Source organism: Frieseomelitta varia, unplaced genomic scaffold (assembly GCF_011392965.1).
Source record: "Frieseomelitta varia isolate USP_RPSP 00005682 unplaced genomic scaffold, Fvar_1.2 scaffold_749, whole genome shotgun sequence".
Taxonomy (NCBI): Eukaryota; Metazoa; Arthropoda; class Insecta; order Hymenoptera; family Apidae; genus Frieseomelitta; species Frieseomelitta varia.
The window spans coordinates 113,264-134,702 of NW_025110533.1; the positions used below are offsets into that span (position 1 = coordinate 113,264).

A 21,439-nucleotide genomic window follows, 5' to 3' on the forward strand; every position below is an offset into this window, starting at 1 on the left:
AAAAAGTTTATTTGAGTTGCGACCGCGTATATTCGTTGTTAATCTGTGTTCCTTACACATTGTTATTAAATAAATATTATTTAATCTCTACATTTCTCAATTTAAATGGTTTAATGAAAATTTATTGAAGATTGTATCGAGAATTTCTTTTCTATTTTATCATTACTATTATTTCTATTTTATTCTTCGTGATCAGTTTGAGTAGTTTCCTACCTTTCTTTACTTTGCTTTTCTTCTCACCAGCTTCGCCAAATTTCACTCTACCGAAGAGTGGAAGAACGAAGAAACAAAAGAGGATGGATTAAAAAGTGGAGATTTTCGTCGATGTAAAATGATAAAGTTCCATAAATGAACAGCAGGTTTCTCGTTCATTTATTACAGTATATACCGCGACCAAAGGGTGAAGGGTTGGTGGCACAGTCCGGTGTTGGTCTTCGTGGCAAGTCCGCGGCGAGAGATGCTCGATAGGAATCGCGGTAGGGAATAACGTCGCCGGTAGAACCGTAAACAAAGGCTGAAAGCGTGGGACGTCGAATGGAAAGTCTCACGGATCTTCGTTAATTGTGCGGATTGAGCGTCGATCCCCTCGCCGTGATATCTTCGATTTTCTGCAATAAGCGGCCATCTAGCCATGTCCCTGCGAACATAAATTCCGCGGCCGGGACGATTCGCGGAATTCCACCCTCCGAGCTCTAGGGTGTGGCTTCGATTTTTCAATACAGCAAACTTTCAATACTACAATTATATTTGCCTACTTATGGACTGCGGATTTTCATGCAATTTCATATTCTTACGGAAGAAAGGAAAAATGAAGTTTGTTTCATGTTTTAAAAATCGTAACAAGTAGTTTCAGATATTTTAAGAAATGAAAACTTGTTTCACTGTGTAAAGAATACTCCACTTCAGACATTTTGTCTATCCTTTTGTATATTCTTATATATGTACCTACTACGTTCCACGCAATTTGGCATATTTTCCACAAGATATTTATTTAAAAGACAGATATCTATAAAATTTACTCGGCAGTGAAAAACCAGTCTAAACGAAAATTTTTCGTCTGTGATAATTGGCTTGAGAACGAGGTGGAAATCTAAAGAGAAAAAAAAAGGAACGTACGGGCGATCTTCTCGGACCGGGGAACTTCCGGCGCCCTTAATTGCGCCGAAGGCTTATTAGACGCGGCGGCGACCGCGTATGCACGCATGCAAATGCGGCCATTTGCGCGTTTTAATATGTATATTTTGTATATCCTTGGCGTGCATATTGATGTGCACACAATGGCGTACGTTCTAATGAGATGCGAAGGGTTCTCCTCGGACAGTTAAAACGAAAATATACTCGTTTGATGGCCGCCAGATGCTAATTATCCTACATTGTAACAATTTCATTAACATTATCGCAATAACGAATCGAACGTTCACGAAAAAATACGATGGCGATAATAATTCTGCGACTTTGCGTTGAGAGGCGTTCCGATCATCGATTAATTGCCCCGCGAGTGTTTAATTAGTCGCCTCGAACGACTCGGGCATCATCGAGACGCTCTTGTTAATCAAATCTTGGTACTTTCGAAACAACGATCGATAATAAAGTCCAAACTCTTGGACTTTAAATGATCGTCCTGCAATGTATCAACAAAATACATTTACCCGTGTGCAAGTGCCTCAGCTTATCAAATTTGAGAACGATTCTCGTTCCATAATGAGAAAATAATAAATACAAGATAATTAAACGTCAGATGTACCGCCTATCATTCACGATCGTACGATGTTCTGGCTCACGTGTGGTCCCATCCTCAAAGGACACTTTACGAATGATAAACTACCGCTAATTAACCCATCAAGCATCATACATATCTACTCGTGTACGCTACGTACGTACATACATCCGTTTAACCGGTAGCCCATTCTCGATAACTTAACTGCCCTCCCCGTCATCTCATCAGAGTTCGGTCATTACTACATGCATTTGCTATTTCAGACGCAATTATCTATTAATCATACCCTTCGGCCGCTTCGTTGGCTGCTGACCTCCTAATAGCGACTGCGCAACGATAATTGTCGAGCATGATCTTGAAAGATCGTATCTTTCTACCTTCGCCCTTTTGGTACCCTGTTCCCGCTGAATCTTACGTTAGCATCGATCCCTTAGAAAATGATCGTCCCTCTCCAAAATCTTCAATATTCACGTTTCATTCATTTTGAAGCATAAGCACTTTGATTTCGTCAAGGCTAGAGCATCGTTTCGAACGAATCGTCGCTTTTCTTCCTCCAAGTAAGGAAATATACTGCAAGTCACCTATTCCCCCTTTCCCTACTTTTTTTATTTATATCCTCTGATATTTCTATTATATTATTTGAACGATTTTGTTCTGAAATGTTCTTTGAAAAATTTCCTCAAAACACCGACATATATTCAGAGTGTTTCGTAACTTGCGGGACCTACTTCGGGAGCTGATTTTACGCCTAAAAATAATGAAAAAAAAGTCATATAAATATATGTTCCATCTGTCTTCGTTTATGAGATGTAATGAATTTTCTGTTTTAATTACTTTTACAAAAGATGCTCGAAATGACCACCTTGCATTTGAAGACAAGCCTGCACGCGTCTTGTCATTCATTTGGTTACTCTCTCTATCGTTCCTGGTGTTTCTCGATTCGGCTAAAATGCGGCGGAGCTCCATCATGCATAAACCGTATACGAAGTCTAATATCGACTGGAACTTCCTCTAATATTTCGTGTAAACGCGTGCTCAAAAAATCAATATATACTTTGTGCCTGTTAGTTTCCCATCAAGGAAAAAAGGTCCAATTAAATATTTATCAATTATTCCTGCCCATGCGTTGAAACTAAACTGTGTTGATGTCTTGAATGCACAATAACATGTGGATTTTCTTCATCCCAATTATGATTATTATGAAAATTAAATGTACCATTCCTGGTAAAACTAGCTTACTAGAGTTTGCTCTGTTTATAAAATTCATTATATCTCATAAACGAAGACAGATAGGACATACATTTATATGACTTTTTTTCACTATTTTCAAGCGTACAATCAACTTCCAAAGTAGTTTCCACAAGTTACGAAACACCCTGTATATATTACGATTTCTTTGATTCCCTTCTAACATTGTGATTCCTTTGATCGTCTCATTCCTTCCTCCAAAACATCTTATTCTTCTAATATGACAAAGTATCATCTAATTAATTTCAATGCAAAATCTTACAATCAATTTCCTTGACGTTAACATCGTGATACAAAATGTCACTCGTCCGGAAACATTAATCTACCAAAACCAGAGAATTCAAATCATTATCACAGAGAATCGTCTCCTCTCCCCAATTACTCTCTTTGCCACGTATGATCCACGGCCTGTGAACCATCCGAATGCCGATCGGTGCTCGTGCAGAAGCTCAAAAGCGAAAAAGCACGCGGTGCGGAACGACGGTGTCGACGGTGCTCACGTGATGGAGTAAGAAATCGCGAGACCGCGTGATTTAGGAAGGCGAGTCGTTAATCAAGCGGCCGAGTTAGAAGTCAACAGGTGCGAGAACGAAGCGGCCGGCTGGTTCTCTCGCATGGGACACGCATGCCGCGTGTGTGTCACGGACCTGTGTCTCTGTATACACGCCTCTTGCGTCGACCGTGCACGGGATTAGGCCTCTAGAAACTGGCACGAGACTCTGAGCCTCTCGAGCCTCTCGAGCCTCTTCGTTTGCTAGCTACGGATGAAATTTAATATTTCACGGCATTTCGAGGCAGTTCTGTCTATTACAATTTGACTATCTTTCACTTTGGAAAAGAATTCTTTCATTTCGAGCTGCGATTTTACTGTCGTTTCAACAAGGAAGACTTTTGTTTCAAGTTGAGACGAGAAATCGTTCGTACAAAGTGCCCGCAATTATACAGAAAAATATTTCCAAGTGGAAATTTTATAGGAGAGAAGAATATTTTATACAAATCTCCATAGAATAACAAGAAGTAGCGATTCGTAATTCTCGTTTCTTTTTTTTTTTTTTTTCAAGGAATAAAAGAGAATTTACAATAGAAACAATATTAGTCTCACAGAAACATTATATTCTTTTGTCATATCGGTAACAATAATCCACTTTTGAAATATACGATTATCACTTTAAACTTTCATTTTCATTTCACACAGAAAGCCTCGATTAACGATAAAGGCAGCAACAGGATTAACTGCGCAGTATTGACAGTATCATCAAACTCCATCATTATCTATCCATCAGTTCAAACTAATCGACAACCATCAAGCGCAATGAGAATAAATTCGGCTGAACATCGAGATTAGCGAGCATATCAGCCGGATAAAGTCCGACGCGTTAAAACGCGGTTAAACGCGGCGCGTAAATTGCGATCGACGCAATCGATAATAAAATTTATTGTCTCGCGGCGATGCACGGGCCGATTAGCCGATTCACACCGGTGGAAACCGGTCTGATTCCATCGTCCATGCGGATCTTCGGTGGCTTTTCGCCTCCGCTCCGCGCAGATAGCAATTTTCTCCGGGTAATTATCACTTTAAAGGCCAGATACCCGGCTCGCATTAATAACCCGCGGAAAATGCACGGCTCGCTTGCAACGCGTTGGCTCGATCAATTGGCCTCCCTACGTGGATTCATCATCGAGATTACCCTCGCTTTATGGGTCGTTGATTAAGCGATACGTTTACAAAATAGTAAGCGCGCGTAATCCTCGTTTCGCGCTAATTCTCTTCGTGTCGGCTGGTCTGGTTTTCGACCAGATTTGAATGAATTCGTCGAGGGTTTTCTGTACATTCATCAGCTGAAAAAATTCGAATTTGTACGATTTAATCGAAGGTGAAGGTAATTCTCTGCGACGCAGAAATGTTATGCTTGGCCTTCCTTTTTTGCAATTATGCCCAAAATGCAGGATCGAATTCACGTTGCTCGGTCGTTGATTGTGATTGAAAGAAAATTACAAATGAAATGCTGCATCGACGTAACGTTAGTTCCCTTTTCACTTGTTATTAAGAAAATATATCCAAAATAATAAAACACGTTTTAAAATTTTCTACGATATAAAAGCATATATATACATATATATATCTGTCAAAGAAACTGGCAACATCGTCGTGTTAAAAAAAAAAAAAAAAGAAAGCACGAAACATCATAATCTCGTCCTCTTGAAAATTTACGAATCCTTTCCTCTCGTCGGAACGAAAAGCAAGATGGAAACACGAGAGAGTTAGAAGATGATATCTTGAGCGACTGCATACATCATCTCGATACTACTCCTCTTAGGCAGAAGCGCGCCTAAAATACTAAGGGGATGTTGCTTAACGCCCGAGGACAGAGGAGCTGCCTTGTCTAGAATTCGGAGGTGGACACGGACGGAGGACGGTCGAACGGTCTGACAAACGAGCGAGGCATCGACTCCTCTTCTAAACGCTTTCTAACGGCGTCTTTAATCACACTCGGGCAACATCCTCGGCTACCCGGCCGAGGAGAAAGGGACCGCGAACAGAGTCGACGGTCCGTGCTACCGAATTCCCGTGACAAGGTACATGGAACTGCCAGACGACGAGAGGGGGAAAAGGATCCCTTTTGCAAGAGGTACGGGGTCCTCCTCTCGGAGGAGGAAGAAGGAAGGGTGGAAACGGGCTGGCAAACGCATTTGTCGGCTGTTGGCCCGGTTCTCGTCGCTCTTTCGCCAGCAGGAAAGATTAGTGGTCCTAATTCCCGTGCTCGTTCGCTGCACAGGAAATCCCTCGAACGGCAGAGAGACACGTCTCTCACTTGACTTCGGTCTTCCTGCGAGTCGCTCGAGCCGCAAACACGAGGGGTAAGGTACATGGACGAACCGAGTGGTGAGTGGAGAGAAAGAGAGAGAGAGAGAGAGAGAGAGAGAGAAAGAGAGAAGAGGCGAGAGGAGAGTGAAACACACACGGACGAGAGTTATCTGTTCCGTTTCTTCGGGCCGTGTAGGTAGGAGTGTAGGTTACGAGTGTCCGAAAGCGGAGGCCACGCTCGTGCTGGCTACCGTAAATGTAAATATCCTACGCTCTCCGCATTAACATACGTCCCCGCAGGCTCATTAAGGATGAAATTAATTATCCAATGGAATCGTTTCTCGTGTTCCATGCCTAAAGCTGCGACGCGGGAAAAACTGAACACTCGGAGCCGATCGCTGTTTCGGTGTCCCGGTGTCTCTTTTACAGAATTTCTCGTACGAAAGATTGTTTGTCGTCATTTGGGGGCAGTGTTCCGTTGATCGAAGTTGAATCGATCGATCGTGAAACGACGACTGAAGGTTCGAAGATATTTTTTTTCAATCCAACATCGCTGAGATGATTTTTTCCCTCAATATATAATGTGATTTCTACGAAGAAAAGGTGGTACTCTTTGCTCTTACGTACGTTCGTTTCTTCGTTTTCGCATTTTTCAAATAAAGTTGCACTAAAGAATTTCAAATATCAAAATAACTGATACGTGTAATTTGTAACCAGATAGTAGTTAAACGATTATACACACGTAATCGATTCCTCGAGTTTCTCGTTGACACCATTTATACACTATAATCGTGCTGTAATACTGATGATTGCGACAAATATATGAAATTAGACTCAGTGTCTCGTTATTCCGTTCCGTGCCGATATTTCGAACATGTTTGACAAAATTTCAAAATACAGTCGTAACGGTTTCCCGATGAGACCGAGAAACTCGAGAAACCAAAGATTCCAGAATATACAGCGGGAGAGCGTCGTTCCATCTCGAACGAACGACAAGGCGGTTAACTGGCGTGTTCGCGCTTAAAGGTGGCGCCAATCGATGAATTATCGCGCGTCGCGCGCGTAAAGCAATCACGGCTCGCGAAGAAATCACTGGGAGACTTAGAGCAGCAATTATCCTAATGGATGCAAAGTCACACCCTGCTGTCTGCACCGGGCATGGTAATGAGTTGATATCACCGCATACCAGGACCTTGTATCCTTCCAAGTCCTGTTCGAACCACCGTCCATCCCCCACTTCTCTCTTCGTTCTTCCTTCGTTTCGCTTCCCTTTTTCTCCCACCTATCTTCCGGCGCATCTTTTCGCCTCGCCTCGCCTCGTCTCGTCTCGTCTCGTCTCGTCTCGTCCTTCCTCCCTTCGTCGTTCGCGCCGCCGAGCGCACAGAATTCACTCACTCAGCCACGAAAATCACGTTCACACTCGAGCTCCGTTTGACCACGTTCGCCACAGAGATAACACGTACCGGGGCAACCAGGCCGATCGCGATTCTCGATTTTCAACGGAGAATTGTATTTTATTTGGTCTCTGTCTCGTGTTTGGCCGGAGAGCGAGGAGAGTTTTGGAATTTATGTAGATCAGAGAGTGATTTTCATGCGGCTTGATCCCGCGTGAGATTGGATTTCTTCTTCCTTCTCTAGAGTCTCCATCTTCTTTTCTTTTCTTTTCTTTTCTTTTTTTCCGTTCTGTTCAGAGTTTGTAAGAAGAATCGACTTTTCCGTACTTGAAATTGGATTTCAACTGTTGTTTAAACTGTGTTTATACGGGGGTTAATTACGAGCGTCGAGCGTAAACGGGTTAAGAAACTCGTGCCGTGCCGAGCAAACCGCTTGAAATGGCTTCGCACTTGTCACTGACCACCGTTATCTCCTCTCTTCTTAGAAGGTGTTCATAGGGTGACAGAGATACTCGGAGGCATGACCTCTACCTGCTGCTACACCTTCGCTGCCGCGGTTCTCCACGCGATTGCCTGCTCACGATTCGTTGGAATCTCGAGCGAGCCGCTGTTTATTCAATCCTATTCGCGTATGATCAATTCCAATCCTGTCCGACCGAGACGACCTCTTTAAATCAACGATTTATCGAGTCGATCGATATGTTCGTATATACCTTGAAATTTAAATTAATCAAGATGTTCAATTAATTACTCAAAAAACATCAACTTCCATCGATTCGGAATTTTGCCACTTGCTCCGCTCGAATTTTTATACTTTGAGATTGAAAATATTTAAATATACAATTAATCAATTCTTCTTTGAATTATTTATCGATGCGCATGATTTTACCTTGATACTTCAAAAAGAGAAAAAGAAAAAAAAAAAGAAAGAAGAAACATCCAACATATTTAAATATTTGATCGTTGAATTGAAATTTAATCGTTCGATCGATTGGATAGAGAGAGTTAAGAGAGGAGAGATGCAACCTGAACCTCGAAGAGCCGAACGCGCACAATTTCAATGACGGTCACTAGCTTCATTCTCGGGGAGAAGAACGAACGGTTTGGATGAACCGTGGCAATGACACGGACAAACTGCGCCCCGGCCGGTGATGGCACGGAGCTTTTGTTCACTCTGGCGTCGGTGCCATTGATTGAAACGCAAACCAGTTAAGGGTGCAACCTAATCTCTAACCGGAGGAAAACTGCATACACGCGGGACTTTCTACTTGCGTACCGTAATCCCTCTTGCAGGATTACGGTGTCGTTTTCCGTACTAAAGCGAACAACTCGTCGGTTTAAATACGTTCTCAGTTGACACGGTCTACGCGTTTCCTTTAAAGAGCGCTCCACACGTTTCCATTTCCGTAGAAAAAGAAAAACCACCATATGCATCCACGTGGAACTTTGTAGCTCACAAGACTAACAGACGTTAGTAGAGTCGAGATTATAACTTTAGCTGTCTATAGGAAAAAAATATCGATTTCATACGGTTGGAGTAGGAAACTTTGTCAGAACTTCTTCAGTCAGGCTTAAACATAGTATTATCCACTGAATGAAACGTTTGAGGATCTAGAGCGATAGTTATAGCCTCGTGTCCCTAAGGCAAACAACTCTTTTAACGATTGTGCAATCAGTGGGTGATCAGTCATACATTTACTAATACCTTTTTCACACTCGTGAGATAGTTCTGGGTAAAATCGTGCTTTCAATCTCATTTAGAACTTATCACGAAAATGACCAATTTCTCCAAAATTTCAAGCAATCGATACAAAAGAGAAGTCACGTGGAACTCTATTGGAACATAGGGTATACCAACGCTCTATCTTTCTCCATCTTCCTCGTGAGGCTGGCAGAAGAGAAAATGACGCTTGAAAGAAATGGATACGGATTTTATTCGAAACGATTTCGAAGCAGACTCGCGACGAATTTGGACAAAGCTCGTCCAAAAATCGGGAAATTGACCACTTCCCTGGAAAAATTTCAAAAAGCCAACGCGAAAGGAATCCCTCGGAGGGACTCGTGCTCGAAACGAAGCCCGATGATCTGTCACGAGTCTCGAATCACGTTTGCGCTGGATTTCGAAGCCGGATCGCGTTGAGACTTGGGGATAAAACTGTGGAGAAATCGCGGCAAAGTCGGCGACAGCCGATTACAATACACAGCCTTCTTAAAATCCATCAACGGAATAATCCAGTATGGTAGCGGGCGCGTGGAAAGGTCGCACGGGGGTTGCAAGCCCGACATTTCTCGGTCTTCCGACTGGCTGAGCTGAGCGCGTATTAAACCAGCGGGCCGTTCCGGAATCCGGTGTATCCAGCCAGGAAAAATTCAGGATATATCGGTCGCCGGGCAGCTATCCGACCAACAACCACGTGTACATACAGTCCCGTGTGCACAGACCATGGTAAAACTATTGGATTATTCGAGGCGTACGAGTGGAAGAGCTGCGGTTAGCAGGCATCAGACTGAGTTTGTTGGATTCGGGATCAAAGTAATCTCGTTTGCCACCCACCCGATCAGCCTATCCCCGATGACCAGGGCTGGGCAAACCACGCCCTATCATCCCTGGCTATCGTTGCCCTTCGGGTCCTTTTCGAAAAACCGATTGAAATTGTTCAAAAGCCGTGTATATTGTTCGTGGTCCCAACTTGCCCCTAAACAGCCAATAGACACGTGAAACACGTACGAAACGGAGCCCCCGAAAGCTACTTTGTTCGAGACGAGACGATGATCCTCGTGATATTCCGGGTCCTGTGCGCGATTGGGAAATCAAATTGTTTATCAGGGTGAAAGGGAAGGGTGGTTTTGCGAGAGAAAACGTGGAATCGGACAGCCACGGGCTGGCACGCTTCCCTTTGAGCGAATATTTAAGTGGATATTCGCGGAATGTTGGACACCCCTGGTGCCAGCTGAGGCGTATGATCTGATTAGTTGACTCTAGGGTGGGTTTTGCCCTCGGCAGGTCGGAATCCGCTCGTTTTTCGAGGCCGGATTAGCCTCATAAGATGACACCGCTACTCGAAAGATTAGATACCGAGATTACCGGTTGAAACAGCGTCGAATGACGGATTGAATCGGATAATCCAAGCCGACATTGATGATACTTTGGGCCAGGAAGACCGAGGCTGCGAATCAGTGGCGATCGAGTGGCGAGCGATCGTCGCACAGTCTCATGACAAGGGCAAACGTGTGTCTTCAATTTTCGCCATTTCACGGACCAGCCGGACACGTTTATCGGCTGAATATCGAAATATCGGATCGTGAGGATCAAACGTTTGACAAACGTTCGTGGATCAACTCGATTACAAACGGGTGTAATAGTGGAGAGTGGATTTACTCGGGCAGTTCCTCTTGAACGAGATACTAGCAGCAAACTAGAAGCTGATTAGGTATGATTTTCGAATTTCACTCTAGAACAGGGGGCACGAGGTACGCGAGACGAGGCAACTGTATGGTTTCACAACAAATTTCCGAGAAACATTTACAAAGGCTCGAGGACTACGAAGAGTTCCCTCCGCTCCTGTCTATTTACTTCGCGCGTTGACACGAACGCGGGACTTGCGTTGATGATCAAACCTACCACGAATTCTCTCTATATTCGGTCAGTTTAAATCTTTCCACATTCCGCAAATATTCTTCTCGTTCGTTAACAACAATAAAGACACGTGGGTCAAAAGGACAAAGTGGGAGACAAAGATGTTCTTCACTTTAAAGATAGCCGTCCAGATCGCCGATTGAGTCGTCCAGGTAGCGAACCGAGAGGATCCCATCACCAAACCAGCAGCTCGCCTCCAAAGTTTTTCGCTCGTTAATTCGAGCTGGTGACCGTTAAGCGTCTTCTGACTGGTCTCAACGCCAGAGCCCGGCGCGACGATAAAAAGCCGGCGCGACGAAGATCATCTGCTTCGCGGCTTGAGAGTTGAGTTCGTGACGTTTCAGGGCGGTGGCCATTCGCGTGGTCCATTCTGTCCGAGGCACGAGCACGCACGATGACGTGATCACGTGACCGTTAAAAACCTGACCTAACCGACATCCCTGCCGGCACGCCATTATCCGCGCGTCCATCGTTACTGAATGAGCCCCCGATGTATGTCCGGGACATAAACTCGTATCGTTCGGCCCTCGTAAATCCATCCGCCGAAAGAAAGGATAATACATGCGATCCACAATAGCCCCGTTGTCCTTCCTATCAACGGTTACTAACTCCGCGCCAGTTCCTTTCGATTCAAGGTCTTGCTGCACGCGCCAACTTTGCGTGCCAAGTTCACCGTTCGCCGCGATTCGGCCTTTGTTCCGTATTGGATTGTGCAACTGGAGAAACGGGAGTTTCAACAACTTGAAAGGATAGCAGAATGGTGGAAGGTGGAAGGATTGTTTTCGAATGATTGATTTACGACGATGGATTTTTCGAAATTGTTGCATCCGTCTTCGATACAGCGTACGGGATTTTAAACACTGGTAATTTCACTCAGTTTGATCAGTAACTAAGTGTATATGATACACGACGAGCTGAGTTCTTGAAGAAATTCCTAAAATTGAATTCGATTATTCCACTTTACTCAGAAGTTTGAATTATTCTGAGAGTGGATAACTCCAAGTAAAAACACGTCGAGCTCTTTTCTCACGACTCTTCTAATTCATTAATTTACTCTCACAATCTTACCCCCTGCTTTTCTCTTTCTTTGCATCAGACACATCTAACGTCAACGATAATGACAATTCTAAATTTACTATTAAAAATCATACGATTATTATAAACTACCTTGTACGATCAATCGTGGCTGTTGCAGAAAGCTAGCCTGGAATGTTTTTCTTCATAGTCGAAGAACGAAATCCTTGTAGCGAAGATTTCAAGCACCGCGAATCGTACGGAGGAAGATTGGACACGGTTCGATGAAATGACAGCGATCTGACGATTACCGGTGGCACGCAACTACCGAATGAACTAATATCCAAGTGTCGACCTAATATCGAAGCTCGGCGTAAAGGCATCGGCAAGGCACGCAACCTCTCTCGCGTCACGAGGCGCGTTGTATCCCTTTTTCTTCGGGTCTCCGACGCGATGGTTGCATGTACGCGCACTTCGCGCAGGACGTGCCGTGGATATCCGGTGGTTGATCGATACGTCAGGAACGCAGCGATTACTCCTCCACGGGATTACTTTACCCCGGTATCGTGTTGCCAATCTGTGTGTATATGTTTGTGTGTGTGTGTATACAGCAGAGGCCAGGTGAAATTGCGTGAAAGTTGCCGAGTTAGATCCAGACGCTTTTGGCCAACTTCCTTCGTTCGTTGAAGGAAGTTCGCTGCAGCAACAACTATCGCGACTCCGATTAACCTCTCCCCCCTCCCCCTGATCGAGGCTACGTTACTACGTTGGTCAACGAAATTACAAACGATCGATCGTTACTTGCAATTAAATTGCGATTCACTGTTGACTGTATTTTACTACAAGATATCTTTTCATTGAGAAATGAAAAAATGGCAAATTTTACTTGAGGAAAAAGCATACTCCTACTACTTCGACTTCGTATTTGACTAGCAGTGGTCAGTTGTGATTATCAAAAATACGCTCCCTTAACTCATTATTTAATTCATCAATTCTGTAGTGTCTCATACCGGTATATCCATACACGTACGTATCCAACGAAAGAACGAGCCACGTTCCTTTATTATTTCACTTCATTGGCTTCACTTTGTTATTTTCAATAGTAAAACAGAAGAAGAAAGCCGTGACACTACGTGTCTGATCAACACCGAACCGTTTCACTGATCACACGCCCAAATCGGAAGCACCCGTAAGAATCTCTACGAGATCTTTCAAGATTTCAGCTTCGAGTCTGGCCAACGCCGTCTGGCCGTTTTACTCACTTTACAATTATCCAGAATACACGAGAATCTGCAGACAAGAAACTGAAGGGCGAAAAAGGGAGATAGATCAGCGAAGCAGATGGACGCTAGCCGATGCACGGTGCCACGAATCGATTTCGATCTTTCGTTCTCGATCCCATAAATATCTGGCGGAGCCTGGTCAGCCAGATAATTACGTATCGAGGCGTACAGGGGGCGGAGAAACGTGCGGCTCTCTATAAGTCTCGATATTATGCCTATACGTAGTCGCGGCACGCTTGACCCCCTTGACACTCGGATGATATAATAATAATTGTTGTGCGTCGAATGCCCGGCAACGAAGAGGTAACAGTCCGCCCCGGCATCATTGGCAGAAAGTCCCTGGCTTTGGCTACACGTCGACCTCTCGCGGTCGTTGTTGTGTTGCAGAACCGGAGCCCCATTTAATTTCCTCGCTTCGTTTCATGCTTCTTCCGAACGAGCCGTTTTCGCTTGGCCGCCGTTTAATTAATATCGAAACCAATACCGCCGATCCTCCACGCTCAATATCGCCACTACTTTTAGTAGAAAACCTGATCTTTGATCCTTTCCCCCCCTTGAACAACTGCTGCGAGATCTGTTCATTCGTTACATGATAATCGGTCTCGATCAATTCTGAACGAACTACGACTTTTCTACACGATTTGCCTGAACAATTTCTTTTGAACAACTTTTCTGCACAATTGCTTTTCGAACAAATTGCCCTGGAGTATGATTTTCTATATATATATATATAGAAAATTAACTTTATAATTTAAAATACAAAAAAAAAAGCGAACCGATTAAAAATAATCAGTTCAAAATTTGAAATTATTCATACCATTTCCTGTGCATGTGCGTTTCAATAATGAAATTCGTCTTTTGATAATCTTCTGAACAATCGAAGTGATACATCGTACGCGCCAGTAGAGTAAGAATACCTGCTCAGACCGATCGTCTCCCTACTTCATCGTCACTTTATTTTAAGATTTGACATTATGAGTGTTGACACAATGACAATGACTATCAAATCCTCGCAACGTCGTCGACGTATTCAGCTTTTCTTACACTCCCTCGTAACCCACAATTTCTTCTTCATTCCTTTGGAAATCGGTGATAGCAGAGGCAGTAATTTCTCACCACCGTCGATATTGATTTAACAGTGGTTAAACATTGCGAGAAGGAAGAATTCAGCCTGAAGCTGGACACGATCCGGGCCAAGTTACACGGTTGGAAAGTCCTCTCTCTTTCTCTCTCTCTTTCAGTATTGGCCCGAGCGTCTCGCCTCTCGTTTGAAAATAAGATTTCGGGTGGAGGGCAAGATAACAGACGAAACTGCATACCGAATTAGTAGGATGGAATATCTGCCGAGGAGGCATTACCTATCGTCGACTAAGTACAAACAAAGAAGAGACGGCGAACTGGGTAGTGTATAGTGAAACGATCGTCGCTCGACTTGAAATACGTAGCCATTAACGGCCATAACCATTACCGATTCGACTGAATTGTGAGGTTAGTATGGGGCTAATCTGCTACGTGCTTTACTTACCTGTCAAGAAATTAGCATATTATCTGAATACCGGGGCTCTACCCTGCCTCCGATTCCTTGGGAGCTCGAAACGGTTCCTCCTTCTTTCGCTTTCCTTCGCCTCTTTCCAACGTTCTGCGTTTCGCTCACTGCGAGTCCGAAGTAACGAGCATTCGTTTAATCGATCAGTTCGCGAATCGGTTCTTCAAATTTTATGCCCGTTAAATTTGGGAGAGCGAGCTTCTTCTCTTTCCTTTTTTTTTTTTTAAAGAAATTGGTGAAAAAAAGTGGCGTGAGATTTATTAATTAATTCTAGAATAGCTGACGTAATTTGAGAAGGTATTAAAATATAAGGTGGGCGTTTCCTCCCACCTTTTTCTTTTTAAACATCTTTAATTTTATTAAATTTTATTTTATTAATAATAATATTAATATTACTTTTATTAAATATAATCAATTTTTATTTTAAACATCTATAGAAAGGAAAAATTTTTCAAAAATATATAATATAATAAAAAAATTACGGATTTATTTTAATAAAAAGTAATTTTTGGCCCACCCTGTGTAAAGCTACTCCGCATATAATTGCATTATACTTTTGTTTTAAATTTCGAATTTTCTTCCATACTTCGACGACCGATCGACGAAGAAAGAAAAGAAGAAGAGAGAAAGTCGATCTCGAGCTCCGAGCTAATTGCTTCATCGAGTCGAAAGAGGAGAACACGTGCACAAGGGTTCTATTTGCGCGCGAATAATTGATCGTGCGTGAGTCTACGATCGAAAAGAAAGGAAAACAGGTTGAAGGAGGGGTGGGGGAGCAGCTTCCTGTGCCGGTGTTGGTGGCACGCACAAAAATGTTAACGCAAACGAGCATAATGGGATGTTTGGCGGAACAGAAACAGAAATAAAAAGTCACGACAGCTTCTTGGGGCATCGCGAACCTAATGGGGTTAACCCTGGCTAACCTACGTATAATTAAAAACGGAAAATGGCCCGAAACGAATCGGAATTATTGATCCGGCAGATTTTACGTCGACGTTTTAAAGGCTGCAGCCAACACGCGGGATCTCTCATAAACTCTTTGAACTTGTGTAATTTTCTTCAATGAGTCGAGGGAAGATATCATAATTAACTACTTGCAAGACTCGCGAAGAAAAATTATTTCAATCGCCTCACACTATCCCAACTAGAATTTGAGTTCCTAAATATCCAAGAAAGGCAGAACATTTAAACAGACAAATTTTTATTACAAGATTGTTAATCTACGTGTTTCAGCTAGTTTTCAAACTAACTTTCGTCCTTTGATCGTTTTTTGATAACTGTAATATATCTTTTTAAATATTTAATATTTGATTGTAATCTACGTGTTCCAGCTAATTTTCAGACTAACTTATGTTAATCTACGTGTTTCAGCTAGTTTTCAAACTAACTTATGTTAGTCTACGTGTTCCAGCTAGTTTTCAAACTAACTTATGTTAATCTACGTGTTCCAGCTAGTTTTTAAACTAACTTCGTTCTTTGATCATTTTTTGATAACTGTAATATATCTTTTTAAATATTTAATATTTGATTGTAACGAATACTTGAGTAAGTATTTAGTAGATGAGACAAATTTCTATTGTAAATTCTGTTTCTTTAGTTCAGTAGTCTATGAAAAATTGATAGAATTCTACATTGGTCAAGCTCAATTTGAAGATTCCTTCGAGAATCATGCCGATGGCAATGACCGAATTTACAGATTCACGAGACAAACAAAGTCCGAGGCAGAAACAATTCTCGTTAAAAGAAAAACCGGCAATGAATCCCTCTTTATCCAGAAATCAGTTTCTACCGAAGGAACAGCAAGCGTTGTAGGAAATCGGTGGATGGCTAGCTGCGAAAGAAGAAACGATTACGATACAGGCGGTTCGTTGTTTCCACGAACGGCACGAGAGATCGTCTCGGAAACCAGCTCGTAACCAGTCGAATCCGATCTCGAATCGGGTCGTAGCGGGAAGGTAAACCTTGTGCAAGAAACTTTCTTTAACCCTGTTGCTTCGTTCATCTCGTAAAACTAACTAACCGCTGCTCGTTTACCGATTATTTCTTACTTACGCTGTTTCGTGTAACTTCTTCTCTGACCTGGCCATTTTCACCAGTAATCACGACCTGGTGGCTCGAACAGCCTTCTATGATGAAGCTGTCAGCTCACTGGAAACGACCAAATTATCAACGCGAACTGAACTGTCCCGTTGGCGCCATGTTGTTGTTGCTGGCAATTGTGTTGATTTTAAAGTTGTTAATTTACGTGTTTGAAACAAACTTTCGCTTTTCAATAATTTCTAATAATTGCAACTATTCTTTTTTTTAATATTCAATATTTGACAATTGTAACGAATAAATATTCGAGTGGGTGTTTGATCGAATTTAGATCAAGATTGGAAAAATTGTAAATTTGAAAGAGTGAGGAGAAAAATGGATATTGCGTGTTGGAAGTTACAAGGTAGGAGATTGATTTTGGTTTAAAGAGTCTTTAAATTTCCCGATGAACAAATGAAAACTCGTTATCGCGATTTATCATCGGGAAAATATCAACAGTCTATATGTTTTCTGAGGAAAGTCAAGGACGCGTGTTTTTCTGCTTCTCGTTGACCAGATGAACGAAGGAAGACGAAAGAGATGGACGATGCAAGAAGGAAGACGAAGGGACGCAAGGGAAACAGGGCCGAGCAATCAGCGCAACGCGTAATGCGTATCATTGGCCGGTCCTCGTAAACACGAGAGCAAAAAACAATTATTAAGGGAAGATTGAAGAGAACGGCAGTCAAAAAGGCTGTAGAGGGCAGGTTCTTTCTGAGCGAACGGGGGATCCTTAGCGCGGGATCCCACGGTTGCACCGTCCCATCGCGCGATTTACCAATCCTCGTCGGCCAATCTGATAACCGTGAATTGCGAGAAGCTTCCAGCAACGACGTGCTAATGATGTTTTTCTGACACCTGTAGAAACTTTTTGCGAATGCATAACGCGCCTTGTCGTGTAAAACACTTCGACGTTCCATTAACACTGTAATGAGACTCAATTATCGCAGTCTGTTATGACGATTTCCTACTACTTCTTCTATTTCATTTTGCAGATATACATTCGTTTAAATATGTATCTGCAGCAGGTTTTCTGCTTTTTGCGAACACATGACGCGCGTTGTCATATAAAATACTTCGACATTCCATTAACACTGCAATGACACTCAATTATCGCAGTCTGTTATGACGATTTTCTTACTATCTCATTCCGCAAACTTATATTCATTTAAATATCTGCTGCAGATTTATTATTAATTTTTAATAGTAACCCCCCACTTTGAACTTAGAGACAATTTAAACGTGTAAAATGAAGTAGGCGTGTAATGTCCAGAGTTTATAAGTCGCATAAGAGGAGAATGGAAACTTGGATCGGAGTCAAGAAAATAGAGAATTCGCGATATAAGTTTCGATCGCGCACAGTTTTTAGATAGACAATTAAGGAACGGCACTTTACGAACAATTCCATGAACCACGAACTTATTTAACTCCTCAAAGAAAGAATTAGTTCAAAAATGACGTGATGTCCCAAGGAGCTAAGGCAAAGTGACAAATATAGACGAAAAGAAGTGGACGAGAAGAAGAATAAAAGTATGTTACGCCTTCTAGGACTCTGGCGTATCGATTCAGGGCACTTTCCTGTTCGATAGCAATCTCGAAGGAAATGGAATTAAAAATCTAAAGCCCCAGCCTGTTAAGAGAAACAAGCCCCTTTCTCTCCGCTCTCCGTTATCAGTAGCTTTTTGTATTTTCATTGTTCCTTGTTTGCTATGTAATAACAACCTGGCAGGGACGGTAGAGAGGCTGGCAAGCATTAGGCTCGTTAGAGGCCAACCAAGCAAAATCCGTACGGGCCTTACGTGTAATCGACGGAAAGAAAAAGAACTGGCGCCAATTGCAATAGGACAGAAGGGAGGGGGTTGAGGGTGGTGTCGCGCTCGTAAACATGGAAAAAGACGCGGTGCACGGCTGCATATTTATAAAATGCAAATTCTAATTGCGGTAACAGCGACGCGAAATTAATGATTGCATTTAAAACGCTTTATCAGCGGCTGGCACATTTTAACTCACGTAATAAGCAGCCCCGTGCTCCGTCGCGTGTGTCGCCGGGGTTCGGTCGAACGAAAAGCGCGGTCGCATAAATTTTTATTAAAAAAAAAAGAAAAGAAAATGAGAGAAAGGAAGAAAGAGAACGTCGAAACCGTTCCATTTCGTCGCACGAGAAGGAATCTGAGAATTTAGTTAGTACTGACATTCGCATAACCTATGTGGAAATTTAGAAGAAAATCCTGTAAATTGTTCTCAACTCGAGGAGCTATTGTTTTGTTATTGTTATTTCGTTATCCACCACGTTGATCCACTACATTTTGGACTTAAGGTACTACTTCAGTTGCGAAAAATTGAAAGGCCTAAGGCAAACTCAATCTCTGAATTGCTGATATGAATGACAGAGAAAAAGATGTTTGTAAAGTACTCTCTCTTAAATTGTCACGAAAATATGTAGATGGAATTTAAAAATGGACTGACTAAGACTCAAGAACTGACTATGACTCAAGAACGACTAATTTTAAAAAGAATTAACACCGAAAGATAATTCCACCTCTGAGCCTTTCCACTTTGTTGCAACCATTCTGCACGTGTACTCCAAGCACACAAAACAATGTTTCATCAAACGTAGGCCGGACATTTCGCAAGTTTCGTGGACAGATGACGCGGAACGGAGCGCACCGTTAAAAGTAAAGCTAACAGCCGAGCGAACATATGGCGTGGCTAGCGTGATCTTTTGGAAAAAAATGAACAAGTTTTCGTGCCGTCGACCTACGGAACACCGCTATTTCCCCGCCTATTGGGCGGTACTCGCGTTTTCGCAAACGCGTTTGCACAAGTCTGCAAACAGTCGGTCGCACGTTCGTCGTTGCACGATCGCTTCTACGCTCTGTTTCAACTATGAACATCTCTCGTCAACTATCTGTTCTTCGATACGACGATCGTCGAACAACTTGCAGAATGAGCAATTTTTTGTGATATAAAATGAATTGATTTTAAAATTACTTTAGTGTTTTAAGACTGCTTGTCTATGAAAGACGAAGAACGATGAGTTTTTCCTGTACTCTCTGTTCGAATGAAATTCTGGCCAGTTAGTGTTCAATTAAATAAATTTTTGCTACTTTAATCCAGGTGTTTGAACACGAACTTTGAACATTGGAGAGAATCGATAAACTTTAGTTGCAACGACAAATATCAGTTGAAGAGCTTTGAAACATGATCCATCGAGTTCAATAATCGAACTGTATTACGCTGTATTTGATAAATTTCTATACAGGACACGCTTCGAAAGAAATGTAATGTAAAAATTGTGAAAAGGTGTGCGTACATCTTTCATCTGTCGAAATGTGCCGAGTGAACAATTCTACAAAAACATTTTGAAATTGAACGCTGTACGAATACTTTTGTGTATTAATCCTCGAAAATACTACTGCAGAAGAGAAAAATGTCGGAGGATGGCACGTAGTAGAAGATCGAAAATATCGTTTACTATTAATCTGCTAATTTATTTCGTCGGGACGTTATAACGCGAAACTGAAAACACGCAGGTGCCTCGTTACTTCCCATTCCTCCTCCCCCTTGCTGCAACCTAATTACTCCGAGGACCTCTTCGTTAAACAGCGATAAACATCTCGACGATTAATAAGGAATACTCTGTTTTCTTGTTGTCCGGTTGCTGATCCCCCGTTGCATCGACGAACCCGCCGATTCTGTCTGGAAACAACAAAAATGTGGCGAAAGGTGCGATATAAAATAAAACTGGCTTGGCCGGTAGCCCCAGGTTAATTGCAACCCTTGCCTTTCGTAAATTTCCATTTATTACCTTGTCATTGCAACATATTTCAAAGTGCGTCCGTTAAAAAAAATAATTATTAGCAACAGTTAATTGAACATCTGCATTATGTTAATTATTTTCCGCGTTACGGTTGCGCGTGTAGAATTTTGAGGCATTTCTCAACGTTGCATTAAAATTAAATAACTGAATCGCTGTACTTGTTCCGATTCTCGATGTTCTGTTAACTAATAGAAAAATATAGCGATATTTTTATTTCATCGATGATCAAATACATATTTAACAACAGCGTATCTGTTAGTTTTCTTGCTGGTATCATTATTTAAAAATTTATGTAATCTTCTATTGTTTTTCTAATAATTCTCTTTCATCCTAATTACTTCCTGAACTGTATACTTGTACAGATATCATTCCTTTTTTCGCTAAACAAGGAAAAGTGTGACTGACACCTGAAAAGCATATTAAACTATACTACAATTAACTATCCCCGAATTATATATAACCACATAACTTTTGAAATGTCCGACTTTCTCTCACAGAACTCTGCCTTCAATTCCAAATTCCGGATTAAAACAACAAAGAAAATCATAAAAATCACTCACAAAGCTAAGATTATTTTAATATTTGTCTCTCGTGAAAACCCGAAAAAGTCAATATCAGCTGTAATTTCCGTTGCATCGTTGCACACTTTGCAACAACATATATCAATTTGTTTGTGCATTCATTTGCATTCGCGAGAAGCACAGTTTATCTTCTTGAGAAAGAAACGTGCGCTTCTTTGCTTTGCTGTTGCTTACGTTCTTTACATAGGGGTTCTTCAGCTAGTTGAATTGCTTAGGTTCTTAAGATTTTAAGCTTTTCCCAGACGTTTCGGATCGGGCGGTGGCGAGAGGAAAGAGAAGACGGCCCAACGTTGGAGAGGGACGCGAATACATGTGGC

At 42.2% G+C, this 21,439-nt stretch overlaps 1 protein-coding gene across 1 annotated transcript in view; it reads right to left on the reverse strand.

The window, feature by feature from the left end:
• LOC122535629 (aryl hydrocarbon receptor protein 1) overlaps window positions 1-21,439 on the reverse strand; it is a 163,124-nt gene that overhangs the window by 113,031 nt on the left and 28,654 nt on the right. The window lies entirely within an intron of this gene.